Genomic DNA, 15,746 nt, shown 5'->3' on the forward strand with positions numbered 1-15,746 from the left:
CACCGAACAATCAAGAGTTTCATGGCAAATAGCCAACAGGGTCGCAAGAAGCGTGTTGGCCAAAATAGGTGCAAAATAACTGCCCATGAATTGAGGAAAATCAAGCGTGAAGCTGCCAAGATGCCATTCACCACCAGTTTTACCATATTTCAGAGCTGGAACGTTACTGGAGTATCAAAAAGCACAAGGTGTGCGATGCTCAGGGACATGGCCAAGGTAAGGAAGGCTGAAAAACCACCACATGTGAGCAAGAAACATAAGATAAAACGTCAAGAATGGGCCAAGAAATATCTTAAGACTGATTTTTCAAAGGTTTTCTGGACTGATGAAATGAGAGTGACTCTTGATGGGCCAGATGGATGGGCCAGAGGCTGGATCAGTAAAGGGCAGAGAGCTCCACTCCGACTCAGACGCCAGCAAGGTGGAGGTGGGGTACTGGTATGGGCTGGTATCATCTAAGATGAACTTGTGGGACCTTTTCGGGTTGAGGATGGAGTGAAGCTCAACTCCCAGACCTACTGCCAGTTTCTGGAAGACAACTTCTTCAAGCAGTGGTACAGGAAGAAGTCGGTATCGTTCAAGAAAAACATGATTTTCATGCAGGACAATGCTCCATCACATGCATCCAACTACTCCACAGCGTGGCTGGCCAGTAAAGGTCTAAAAGAAGAAAAAATAATGACATGGCCCCTTGTTCACCTGATCTGAACCCCATAGAGCAGAGGTCCCCAACCGCCGGTCCGTGGACCAGGACCGGGCCGTTGGGGTTTTTCAGCCGGTCCGCAGCGCCGCTGACAGTTGTAGAGGATCAGCAGGGAGAAAGCCAGCATGTGATCAGTAGCCTAAAAGAAAAGAGGAGGAGGGACTGGCAGTGAATAGATAATTAGCCATGCGGCCCTACTCGCAGAATGTGCTCAGGCAGGAGCAGGGACAAGCAGGTCATGTGTGTCCAGCGCTCCTTCCCCTCCTGCTAGCTGCGAGTTGGAGGGGGAGAGGCTCTGGATGCTAATGGGCAGCTAGATATGACATCAGGTGTCCCACCCTTATGACTCCTGTGTTCTGGTGTCTGCGGCCCAGCAGCAGATTTTCTGGTTAAAGTGAAAAAAGCAAATAACAGTGAAAATTCATAACAGCAGTGGCTGTGTCCAGTAGCAGCAGTAATGGTGGTCATCATCGTCAGTGCCCGTCTCACAGACATATATACACACACAGGCATATATATATACACACACACAGGCATATACACACACACACGTATATACACACACACAGGCATAAACACACACAGGCATATACACACACAGGCATATATATATACACACACACAGGCATATACACACACAGGCATATATATATACACACACACAGGCATATACACACACAGGCATATATATATACACACACACAGGCATATACACACACAGGCATATACACACACACACGTATATACACACACACAGGCATAAACACACACAGGCATAAACACACACACAGGCATATACACACACACAGGCATATACACACACAGGCATATATATACACACACACACACAGGCATATGAGAGTAGTAGTCTACTCCCGCCGTGTCCAACTGTAAAAATAGGAATAAAATAAAAAATCCTTATACTCACCTCTCCTAAGTGTCACCTGCTGTAATCCGTGCGAGCGCTCATGCCGAGGAGAACGACTCCTGCAGCGAGCGGGCCCCGGAGCTGCGCTCAGTGATTGACAGGGCACCCCTTGTTGAGCGCAGCTCCGGGGCCCGCTCGCTGCAGGAGTCGTTCTCCTCGGCATAAGCGCTCGCACGGATTACAGCAGGTGACACTTAGGAGAGGTGAGTATAAGGATTTTTTATTTTATTCCTATTTTTACAGTTGGACACGGCGGGAGTAGACCACTACTCTCATCATTGACCCCGCTGCTGCTGATCGCAGCGCCGGCAGGGATCCATGATGAGGGCAAGCGCTCAGCACCCAGCTCTTGGGAACAGCGCTAATTGTACACGGATTCCCAAGCGCCGGTACGTGTCACACGGATGACACACAGGTGGACACGGATATCTCCAGTCCCGTCAATATCAGGACATGTGAAAGAGCCCTAATATACACACGCAGATACACAGACTCACAGAAATGGGGACACATACACACGCAGGCAAGCACACACAGAAATGCACAGACACACTCAGACAATCACACACAAAAATGCAGACACGCAGGGAAGCATGCACACACGTGTGAAGACATATATACACATGTAGACATGCAGGCACTCAAATACATACACACATACACACATATGCAGGCATATATACACACACACGCAGGCATATACACACACACAGGCATATACACACATAGGAATATACACACACAGGCATATACACACACACAGGCATATACACACACAGGCATATACACACACACAGGCATATACACACACAGGCATATATACACACACAGGAATATACACACACACACAGGCATATACACACAGGCATATACACACACACATTGCATATATACACACACAGGCATATACACACACACATTGCATATATACACACATAGGCTTATACACACAAGCATATACACACATACACACACAGGAATATACACACACACACAGGAATATACACACACAGGCATATATATACACACACACACAGGCATATACACACACAGGCATATACACACACAGGAATATACACACACAGGCATATATATACACACACACACAGGAATATACACACACACACAGGCATATACACACACAGGCATATACACACATAGGCATATATATACACACACACAGGAATATACACACACACAGGCATATACACACACAGGCTTATACACACACAGGCATATACACACACAGGCATATACACACACACAGGCATATACACACACACAGGAATATACACACACAGGCATATACACACACAGGCATATACACACATTGCATATACACACACACAGGCATATACACACACAGGCATATACACACATTGCATATACACACACACAGGCATATACACACACACAGGCATATACACACATAGGCTTATACACACACAGGCATATATATACACACACACACAGGCATATACACACACAGGCATATACACACACAGGCATATACACACACAGGCATATATATACACACACACAGGAATATACACACACACACAGGCATATACACACACAGGCATATACACACACAGGCATATACACACACACAGGCATATACACACACAGGCATATACACACACACAGGCATATACACACACAGGCATATACACACACAGGCATATACACACACACAGGCATATACACACATTGCATATACACACACACAGGCATATACACACAGGCATATACACACACACAGGCATATACACACACACAGGCATATACACACATAGGCTTATACACACACAGGCATATATACACACACACACACAGGCATATACACACACACAGGCATATACACACACAGGCATATACACACACACAGGCATATACACACACAGGCATATACACACACAGGCATATACACACATAGGCTTATACACACACAGGCATATATATACACACACACAGGCATATACACACACACAGGCATATACACACACAGGCATATACACACACAGGCATATACACACACACAGGAATATACACACACAGGCATATACACACACACAGGAATATACACACACAGGCATATACACACATAGGCTTATACACACACAGGCATATATATACACACACAGGCATATACACACACAGGCATATACACACACAGGCATATACACACACACAGGCATATACACACACAGGCATATACACACAGGCATATACACACACACAGGCATATACACACACAGGCATATATATACACACACACAGGCATATACACACACAGGCATATACACAGAGGCATATACACACACACAGGCATATACACACACAGGCATATATATACACACACAGGCATAAACACACACAGGCATATATATACACACACACAGGCATATATATACACACACACACACACACAGGCATATACACACACACACACGTATATACACACACAGGCATATACACACACAGGCATATACACACACAGGCATATACACACAGGCATATACACACACAGGCATATACACACACAGGCATATACACACACACACACAGGCATATACACACACACACGTATATACACACACACACGTATATACACACACACAGGCATATACACACACAGGCATATATATACACACACACACAGGCATATACACACACAGGCATATACACACACAAGCATATACACACACACAGGCATATACACACACGTATATACACACACACAGGCATATACACACACAGGCATATACACACATGCAAGTGACTCGCCCAGGGGGATATGGGGGAAACTCGGTACCCGGGCCTTGACCTTCTGTGAGATGTCATGGCGGTCGGCTCCCGGGCCCGTACCCTGGGGTCACTCTTTAAAAGGGGTTTGTTACTTGAAGGGATGAATAACAGTTTTGTCTCGTGACGCCACCTGTGGTTCCCGGTAATGGGTGCCGGCGCTGCTGCAGACCTCTGGAGCAGATGTTAGGGCAGCTGGGTTGGTGCGGCTCTCCACAGGCAGAGCACAGCTCCAGGGCAGTGTAGGTGCAGATGGTGATGCTGGGCGTTGTAGTGCTTTTTTTTCTCACGGTGGAGATGGCAGTTGGAAGGCTTCTCCCTGCTCCTCGCGGAGTTCTGCGGTCACCAGAGACGAAGGGGGTCCGACAACCTCCGAGTAAGTCCAGTGTTCAATCAGGACCCCGCACCAGAGTGTTCCTAGACTTCAAACCGGGTCCTTTCCTGTCTGTGTGTGTATGTAGATAGGCTGGGTCTCCCTCTGAACTTCACTCAGAAAAAGGGAACGGGTGGCAGCTCCGCTCCTTCCGTTACCCGGTGGGATCCTCAGGGCCTACTGGGCTTCCCTGACCAGGATGTAGAGTAGCGAGGTCAGGTGTCGGGGGCCGGTACCCCTCTTACAGCCGGAATCCCTCTGAATATATCAGGTTTGCAAGGACAGGTGGCATATACCGCTTCGTCTGCATCCCCCTGGGATCCATTTGCGGTGGAGCTACACTCCTAAGCTCCGGGCCTTCTTGGTCATGGTCCTTGACCGGGCTGAGACATACATAATCTGCAACCTGCCCCTCGACCCAAGGCCGGAGTACGAGGGCCGTGTCTCCATCTGCTGCAGGTCCACACAGGATCCACGCTCAGAGAGGAAGGTCACGATCAAAGAACCCAGAACCAAGATGGTTGTCTATTAAATATGAAATTTAAAGTGTCACTGAAATGTGAATCCTCCACTAATTGGTTCCCCTATCTCTTGGTTCCCCAGTCTCTCGATTCCAGTAGGGGCAGCACCTATTGCTTACTAGCCCCCTCTGGTGGGAGAAGTGTGGTGTTGGATGTGGAGGTAGGGTCCTGACCATCGCACTATTCTTACCTCAAAGGAGGAACACTACACCCCATTAAAGAGGTGCAGCATCCCTGTGGCGGTCGAATCCTCAGTGGCGCCACACCCTCCCAGATCTGATATGTCATATAATGCCACAAATGACGTCTGTGATGAAAATGCCAATGATATGAACACTAATATGATGCATAATGATGATACGTATTGTGGTAATGGAGTGCCCAGCCATGTCGCCCTGCGGGGTGACTTTGCTGAGGATCCCCAAGATGGAGCCAGCATGAGTGCTAAGGGCGATGGGAGCAGGCACGGGGACCTTGAAGCCAGTTGTCCCGTGCCGCTGACCAGTGTCACGACGGACTGTGACTTGGCCGGTAGCAACTGCCCCATGACTGACACGGCTCCTGAGGTATTGGGGGTTGATGGGGAGGTGGTGCCTCCAGCCTGTCAGGCTGATGGTAAGGAGTTGTTGTCCTCCGGGGGGACGGCTTACATAGCTGCTGTCACCCGGAGTATGAGTACCAAGAATGCAAGCAATGCGCTGCCTTCCGGGCCCTCATCCCATGGTTGGACAACAGAACCGGCTGAGGACCCAGAGCCAGTCCCTGACAGTTCCAGCGAGGTGGGGGCCCTAACGTCGCTTCTGGCTACCTCCAGCCAGGAGTTCCAGGCGGCTCTGCGCACGGATGTCAGCCTAGAGTAGTTAAGGGACCTCGCAGAGAAGCCCATCTCCAAATCCGATAAGGAGAGGGTATTCTGGGATAAGGGGAGGTTGCACCGAGAAAAGGTCCCCTGTAACCTCCAACAGGAGTGGATGAGGGAGAGACAGCTGGTCGTGCCCCATCAGTTTAGGGAGGAGTTGCTGAGGGTTGCCCATGAGATTCCACTAGCTAGACACTTAGGGGGCCGCAAAACCAAGGCCCGGCTGTCGCACCACATCTATTGGCCCCAAATGGGGACAGACATTGCCAACTACTGCCGCTCCTGTATCACGTGTCGAAGAGTGGGGAAGTCGGGGCGGGCCCCCAAGGCTCCCCTGATCCCTTTGCCAGTGATAGAGGAGCCCTTCCAGAGGATTGCTGTGGACATCATTGGCCCGCTCGCCATACCCAGCAGCTCTGGAAAGCAGTTCATCCTTACTGTGGTAGACTATGCTACACGGTACCCAGAGGCAGTAGCTCTGTCGTCCATTCGAGCCGATAAGGTGGCGGATGCCCTGCTGGCCATTTTTCACGGGTAGCATTTCCCAGGGAGATGCTCACAGACCAGGGGACTCAGTTCATGTCTCGTTTAATGGAAGCTCTCTGTAAGAAAATGCAGGTGCAGCACCTGGTATCAAGTTCGTATCACCCACAGACCAATGGTTTGTGTGAACGATTCAATGGTACCCTTAAGCAGATGCTTAACATGATGGTTGAGTCCCATGGGCGCGACTGGGAGCCGTACCTCCCACACCTGCTCTTTGCTTACAGAGAGGTACCACAGGCCTCAACGGGGTTCTCCCCCTTCGAGCTCCTGTATGGCAGACGAGTCCGGGGGCCCTTTGGTCTGGTAAGAGAATCCTGGGAAAGGGAACTGAACTCACCCGAAGTGTCCGTCATAGAGTATGTCATGCGGCTCCGTGACAAAATGCAGGCAATAACACAGCCTGTGCATGAGAATATGGTGCAGGCCCAGGCCAACCAGAAGCTGTGGTACGACCGGAATGCCCGGGAGTGGGTGTACGAAGTGGGTCAGAAGGTGTGGGTCCTAGTCCCCATGACCCAGAACAAGCTTCAGGAGGCCTGGGAAGGCCCATACCCCAGATGCCAGCTCCTCAATGACGTGAACTACGTGGTCACCATTGACCATGCCAGGAAGAGGCAGAAGGTCTTCCACGTCAACATGATGAAAGCTCATCATGACTGGGAGGCCTGTGCCCTTCCTGCATGTAGCGTCCCAGAAGAAGGTGAGACAGAAGTCCTGGTGGACTTAATGGCCGCTGCCCGGGACGGCGGGTCTATTGAGGACGTGGAATTCAACCCGCAGCTATCCATGGACCAGAAGTCCCAGCTGCAGGAGGTGTTCCGGCCTTACTTGACCCTCTTCACGGGTGTACCCTGGAGGACGCAGCTAGCTGTCCACCAGGTAGACACAGGGAGTCACCCCCAGTCTGTCAGCCTGCTTACCGGGTCTCCCTAGAGGTGCAGAAAGACATGAAGGCGGAGATAGATGAGATGTTGGGCCTAGGGGTGATCCAAAGTTCAAAAAGTGGGTGAGCCTCGTCTGTAGTCCTGTACCCGAAAAAGGACCGGACCACCCGGTTCTGCGTGGACTACAGGAGGCTAAATGCCATCACAGCTCCCGATGCGTACCCGATCCCCGTCTGTGGGACACATAAGAGCGTCCCGATACACCAGTCTGTGGGAATTATCTGATTGCTGGAAAGTGCATCCCTCACCTTCCCTCTTGGGATTGGGAGACCATCCTCCCACCACTGCCTGTGGGAAGTTTCCGCAAGCTTGAAGGTACGGAAGTGGCTATTGAGCCGGTGGGCCTAGGTGAGATAGGCCAGAATGTCCTGGTGGCCCGGACACTGTCAGTGGTCCAAGAAGATGATGATGCAGTCTGGACCCTGGCCATCACGGCCAATGAGAAGGGGGTCCTGACTTCAGAATGGAATGGGCGAGCCCTCTTGACCCATATGGGGGTGGATTTGAAAGCTCTTGATCCGGATAGGATACAAGCAGTTAAAGCAACGCTGTGGGAGAATCAGGCCACATTTTCCCAACTCGCCAAAGACTTCGGCTGCATGGACGCCATCACCCATGAGATACCGACAGGGGACATTCCTCCGATTCGAGAAAGATATCGACAGATACCCACCAAGCTGTACCAGGAGGTGAAGTCCTTGTTGAAACAGATGTTAGATTTGGGAGTGGTGCAGAGTAGTCAGGGCCCATGGGCAGCCCCAGTGGTGCTTGTCAAAAAGGACGGAACCCTTCGTTTTTGTGTGGACTACAGGCGGTTGAACGTGTGCACCATGCGAGACTAATATCCCCTGCCCCATATCGAAGAGTCCTTGACTTCCCTGGGGAAAGCTAAATACTTCTCTACTCTGGATTTAGCTAGTCGATACTGGCAGGTACCAGTGGCAGAAAAAGACAAGGCAAAGACAGTGTTCATACTCCCCATGGGACTGTTTGAATTTAATAGAATGCCATTCGTACCGTCCAATGCACCGGGAACGTTCCAACCTTTGACGGAGAAGTGCTTGGGTGAACTTTGAAGCTACTCTGATATACTTGGATGATATCATTGTGTACTCTGCTACCTTTCAGTAATATCTGGACAGACTCGGGCAGGTGTTTGAACGATCACGGGTCCATGGCCTGAAGATAAAACCAAAGAAGTGTCATCTTTTCAAGAAAGAGATTGAGTACCTGGGCCACAAGGTGTCCCAGGATGGAGTCTTGCCTTCCCAAGCCAAAGTAGCTGCAATACAACAATGGCCAACACCTAGAACCCGGCATGAAAGAGTCATCACATATGCCAGTAGGTTCTATGGGGGTTATGGAACAAAACCCCAACAACTACAGAACTAGTCTGGACATATAACAATAGGGTTCACACCACCACAGGTTATACCCCATACATTCTACTGTTTGGTAGAGCCAGCCGAGAAATCATCAGACTAAATCTGGAACAGTCAGAGGATCTATTTGAACGATCTACCACCTTCTGGGTGAAAGAGCACCGTCGACGACTTCAGACCATCCTCTGGCTAGCAGGCCAGCGGTTACAAGAAAAGACGTATAACAGCCAATCTCCAATTCAGGAAGTTCCGCTCCAGTCTGGAGACCGAGTGGTGGTATGAGAAAAACGCCCCAAGGAGAAGCTGAGTGAACATTGGGAGGTACAACCATACAAAGTGATCAAGAGAGTGTATCCCAACGGTCCAGTGTACGAAGTACAAGCTGAAAATGAGGAGTTTGATCCAAGATCTCTACACAAGAATATGTTACGGCCATGCAGCTCTGAAGATCCTACATCTGTCCCAAGAGTTACTTCTCCTGTTCCTTCATCAAGGCCGACTTTCCCAGACAGTAACTTTGGTGAACTGTGGAAGGTCCCCAGTCTGTGGATGTTGACATTCCCAACACAGAACCATTGCCAGCTCACAGAAGGAAGGAACCCCAGGCTCCATCCGAACCTTCAGCTGAAGAGTACAGTCCTACGGCCGCTGTTCCCATGCAGGACAGTCATGATCTCTGGACATCCAGTAGGCCAAATGCAGGGGTTCCATCAGACAGGTACAATGCTGATCAGTTTATTTGGCCCACCCGTATGCATTGTAACAAAAGTGACCCTGTTATGTATTCTGCTGCATAGAGCCTTTATTCTTTTCCTGACTATACAGCAAGCCCTTACTGGACTTTGGCTTTAAGAGACCATGCTCCTCTCTGATTATTGCTCTTGGACTAGTCGCCCCCACCCTGTTATTTTGGTGTGTACTGTTGAAGGTAAAAGAATTAGGACTAACTGGACTATTGCAAGATTGGTTGTCAGAACTGTGTCCAAAAGTAAAGAGCTGCATCACTCCTCCGGAACAGCTTCCCTGAAGATTAGTGACTTGAGGTAACAGAAAACACAGTGTATCAGCCATCCCTCGTCGTTGAGAGGGGAATAAGACTTGCCTGACTGGAAGAGAGAAAAAGACCAAATATACAGGAGAAAGAATTCAAGCGTAACTCATCCGGCTCAGCTACATCAGAACCAAGCAGCAGCTGTCTGTTTATTCCTAATCTGCACAATTGTGAGTGAAACACCGGTACTGGCCTGTGTGAGGGTGTAGCTCAGTTTTCTCTTTCGTTAGGACGCTGTAGTAGCGTGGCCCGATTAGCGAAAAAGCCAGATAGTGAATTAGCTGAGAGTAGTTTGTAAACCTGATTTATACGGTTTGTATTGTACTGTCATTGCCATAGCTGGAGCATATTCTGTGATACCTTCAGCTATATCTCCTTATATTCATGTTATTCATATCATCGTTATAAAAACCTGTTATTCTGATCTTCTGGCATATATTCTCTTTTTACTTAATAAAGCCGGTGTTTTGTTTCTGCCTCCTCGTCTGCTGTGCCGTACTTGAATCCTGCCTTGCGGTGTTCTTCGGGCACCACTACATTAGCACCAAATTTATAATTTACACGAGAGGTAATGGGAGAAATTTGACCTTACAATTTGCTATACAATTTCTCCCGAATGTGGCAGTGCCCTATATGTGGTTGTACACTACTGTATGAGCATGCGGCTGGGATCGGATGGGAAGGAGCTACTTGGCTTTTAAAACGCAGATTCCGTGTGAATAGATTGTAGGCTCCATTAACCGAACCCCTGAGGTGCCAGAACAGCAGAAACCCCCCGAGGTGACCCCATATTGGAAACTCCTCTGCCTAAGGAATTCATCTGGGGCTTTAGTGAGTATTTTGACCCCACATGTGACTCAAAGAATTTTATAACATTGAGACATGGAAATAAACTATATTTTCAGCAGAAAAAAAGTCATATCTATTTGCTGAGAATTTCTCAGGTACACAAGGGTTAATAGGTGAAACTGGACCCCATAATTTATTGTGCAATTTCTCCCGAACGCTGTGATGCCCCAAATGTCATCAGAAATTACGGTTGGGCCTGGGGCTGAGAAGGAAGGAAGGAAGGAGCGCCCTTTGGCTTTTGGAGCACAGAGTTTGCTAGAATAGTTTGCGGGCGACATTTACGGAGCCCCAAAGGTGCCAGAACAACAGAAAAAAAAACAAAATGACCCCATTATAGAAACTGCACCTCATCAATTCATGTATGGCTGCAGTGACTATTTTGTAACATCCACGCCAGGCTTTTTTCTGGGGAATTGCAAATATGCCAGTTTAGTGCCCATACATTGTGCCCCCATAAAGTGTAGTGCCCCCATATATTTAAGTAAATAATATTGTCCACAGACACAGCATTATTCCCAATATCTGCTATACATTAGCATATGTCAGAGCAAATCTCCGCATGAACAGAGTCACTACATTGTATGGGGATACAGTGTGTGGGGGTGCAATGTATGGGGGCACTAAAATATATGGGGGCATTTTATCATATAGAGGAAAATAGTACTCCAGAATTCATATATATTTTACAAACCTATCAAATTTTATTATATCTAAATACAAATATTATTATTAAAAATCTACAAAAATCAGTCCCACAAGCTCGCTGCCTCGGGCTCAGGGTAACCCTGGACTCTGATCTCTCCTTTACACCACATATCCAAGCCCTTTGCTCTTCCTGCCGACTCCAACTCAAAAATATCTCCAGGATCCGCACATTCCTCAACCATGAATCTGCAAAAACACCAGTGCACGCCCTCATCATCTCCCACCTCGACTACTGCAACCTCCTGCTCTGTGGCCTCCCCTCTAACACTCTCACACCCCTCCAATCTATCCTAAACTCTGCTGCTCGACTAATCCACCTGTCCCCCCGCTATTCCCCGGCCTCTCCTCTCTGTCAATCCCTTCACTGGCTCTCCATTACCCAGAGACTCCAGTTCAAAACCCTAACCATGGCATACAAAGCCATTCACAACCTGTCTCCTCCATACATCTGTGACTGTTAGAACCTTGCTCTTAGGTTTTTTTTCCTTTGCTGGTCACATGACCTTGTTGGCCTATTTAAGCCTGCTCCGCCCTTCTGGCTTTGCTGGACTTCATTGTATATCTACTTTCTAGCGAGCCTGTGCTCTGTGTCTTGCTCTGTTAGTTTGCTTGGTCTACTGACCTCTATGTTCTATATATTTTGTTTGTTCGTCTGTCTGCTACTATTTCTGTTAGGAGGTGTCCCATATTCCTCCCAGTCCTTAGTACTTGTAGGGATTCCTTCCCCACATCTATAGGTCTCCGTACAGACTAGCTGAGGACTTTAGCAGGTCTGATCGCAGGATCAAGTCCCCTGTTACATCGTAGGGATTAAGCTGAGTTCTATCGTAGGGACAGATCTCCTCTCTTTCCTTAGCTCTGGTAGCAGAACATAACAGTAAGTCCAGCCAGCAAATTCTCTAAGGAAAGATTTTTCTGTTCCATCATGGTGTCGGTTCAGGATTTGGTTCATCGCCTGCAGGGACTCTCTCTGGAGGTGGCCGAGCTCCGTCAGCACGTGAGTAACTGTCCTGGAGCACATTTCTTGGAGCCTAAGGTATGTTTGCCGGATTTATTTTTTGGTGAACACCGAGAATTTTTTTCATTCAAAAATGCTTGCTTATTGTATTTTCGTTTGAGACCTAAGTCCTCTGGGGATGAATCCCAGCGCGTAGGGTTCATAATGTCACTTTTGCACAAAGAGCCTCAGGAGTGGGCCTTTTCTTTGCAACCTAGTGATACATGCTTCAGATCAGTGGATAGTTTTTTTTCTGCTTTGGGACTATTATATGATGATCCTGACCGTGTCGCATCAGCTGAGACTGAGTTGAGACGTTTAAAACAAGGATCAGGTAATGTGGAAAAATATTGTACTCATTTCCGTCGTTGGTCTACTCAAACAGGGTGGAACGATTCTGCTCTGAAAAGTCTATTTCTTGCTGGGCTCAGTGAAAGGGTTAAAGACCTGCTAATTGCTTATCCTACACCTGAAGATTTGCAACAGGCTATGCAATTAGCTATACGGGTGGATAGAAGACTGCGTGCAAGGGTTAATGAGAGCAAATCCTCTGCTATGTCAGTTTCTGGTTATGAGAATGTGTGTACTAACAGTGGTGAACCGATGGAGATTGGATCGGTGGCACCTCGCTCTCAAGAAAAAGACCGTCGATTTTTTGAAGGCTTGTGTTTCTATTGCGGAAAATCTGGTCATTTGATTAAAGGCTGTGAGCTTCGTATGAAGAAAGAAAAAAAAATGGTCAGTCATGCCCGTATTGCCTGTTTAAAATCCAAGGGTGTATTTTTAGCTGCTTCCACGATTGCTCAGGAAAAATTAATGGAATTTCGGGTGTTTGTCGATTGTGGGTCTACTCTGAATGTTATTGATGGGGGATTCGTGGAAAGACTCAATTTAAAACCTGAACCTTTATCATCCCCCATTGCTGTGGTTTCTGTGGATGGTTCCCCTTTGAAGAATATTACTCTCAAGGTCTGTGAATTTCCTCTCACTATTAATGGTGTTCACCATGAGAAATTGGATTTGGTAGTGTTGAATAACTTGCCTTCTCCAGTAATATTGGGATTGCCCTGGTTAAAATTTCACAATCCTGTACTGGATTGGTCTACCAGTGAAATTAAATCCTGGAGCCATAAATGTTATGACAAGTGTTGTAACGGGCGTATTGCAGCTTTGGATAGGGGAGAATTGCCTGTTCCTATTCAGGATTTTTGGAGAGTTTTTTCTGAGAAGGAATCGCAGGTTTTGCCTTCCCATAGAGACTATGATTGTTCTATTGAATTTGTCCCTGGAGCGACTCTTCCTAAAAGTCGTTTATTTAACCTTACTATTCCTGAGAGGAAGGCTTTGGAGGAATACATACAGACAAGCTTGGCCGCCGGTCACATTAGGCCCTCTAAGTCTCCTGTGGCGGTTGGATTTTTTTTTGTAAAAAAAAAGGACGGCGGTTTACGTCCTTGTCTGGATTTTCGTGAGATTAACAAAATTACTGTACGCAATCCTTACCCACTGCCATTGATTCCTGATCTGTTTAACCAGTTAATGGGGGCCAAGTGGTTCTCTAAAATTGACCTTCAGGGGGCATACAATCTGTTGCGCATGAAGGAGGGTGACGAATGGAAGACTGCTTTTAACACTCCTGTGGGTCATTTTGAGAATCTGGTTATGCCTTTTGGTCTTACTAATGCTCCTGCATTTTTTCAGAATCTGATTAATGACATCCTTAGACCTTTGATCGGCAAAAATGTGGTTGTGTATTTGGATGACATTTTGATTTATTCGCCGGATCTGGAGTCTCATTGGCGGAGCGTGCGTGAGGTATTACAGTTATTAATGGACAATTCGCTTTTTGCTAAGCTGGAGAAATGTGAGTTCGCTGTACAGAGAATTAGTTTTTTGGGCTACATTATCTCCAGCAAAGGTTTTGAGATGGATCCGGTTAAGGTTCAGGCTGTGCAGGAATGGCCTAGGCCTATTGGTTTGAAATCGATACAGAGGTTTTTGGGTTTCGCCAATTACTATAGAAAATTCATAAAAAATTTTTCTAGTATTGTCAAACCTCTGACTGATCTCACCAGGAAAGGTGCTGATGCGGTTCAGTGGTCTTCTGAGGCCATTGAAGCTTTTGTGTATCTCAAGGAGAGGTTCACCTCTGCTCCCATCCTTATGCAGCCTGATGTTACTAGGCCGTTTTTGGTTGAGGTTGATGCTTCCTCTGTGGGGGTTGGCGCAGTATTGTCTCAGGATAACGGGGATGGATTACATCCCTGTGCCTTTTTTTCAAAAAAATTTTCGGAGACTGAACTGAATTACGATATTGGTAATAGGGAATTATTGGCTATTAAACTCGCATTTGAACACTGGCGCCACTTCTTGGAAGGTGCGGAATTTCCCGTTCAGGTTCTTACGGATCATAAAAATCTGATATATCTTGATGCTGCCAAGCGCCTGAATGCCCGTCAGGCTAGGTGGGCACTGTTTTTCTCGCGGTTTAATTTCTCCGTTACTTACATCCCTGGTACTAAGAATGTTAAGGCGGATGCCTTGTCTCGCAGTTTTTCTCCCATAGTCGGTGCTGAGAAAGAGGAGAACATTTTACAAGAAGGTGTTGTGATAGCTGCTTTGGACTCCGTTTTGGAAAATGAGATTCTTAAAGCACAGGAGAATGCCCCATCTAACACTCCTCATGGGAGGTTGTTTGTGCCTGGGACCTTTAGGAGAGATTTGTTTGTTGAGTGTCACGAATCTCGGTTGGCAGGTCATCCCGGAATCTCTGAGACCAAGAGACTGGTGGGTCGCAGTTTTTGGTGGCCTGGATGGCAGAAGGAAGTCATTAAGTGGGTGCGTCAATGTACTATATGTGCTAGATCTAAGTCCTCACATACTCCTGCTGCGGGGTTGCTTTGTCCTTTGGAGGTTCCCAGTGCTCCTTGGACACATTTCGCTATGGACTTTATAACTGACCTTCCCCCCTCTGAGGGTTTTACTGTCATCTGGGTGGTCGTGGACCGTTTTAGCAAGATGTGTCACTTGGTTCCCTTCGTCAAACTGCCCTGCGCTAAAACTCTCGCTAAGGCCTTTGTCAA

General features: G+C 47.5%; 1 protein-coding gene across 2 annotated transcripts in view; it reads left to right on the forward strand.

The window, feature by feature from the left end:
- ASB10 (ankyrin repeat and SOCS box containing 10) overlaps positions 1-15,746 on the forward strand; it is a 127,929-nt gene that overhangs the window by 92,713 nt on the left and 19,470 nt on the right. The gene's annotated exons all lie outside the window — the stretch shown is intronic.

Source organism: Phyllobates terribilis, unplaced genomic scaffold, assembly GCF_046119375.1.
Source record: "Phyllobates terribilis strain yellow unplaced genomic scaffold, ASM4611937v1 Scaffold_4__5_contigs__length_816908805, whole genome shotgun sequence".
Lineage (NCBI taxonomy): Eukaryota > Metazoa > Chordata > Amphibia > Anura > Dendrobatidae > Phyllobates > Phyllobates terribilis.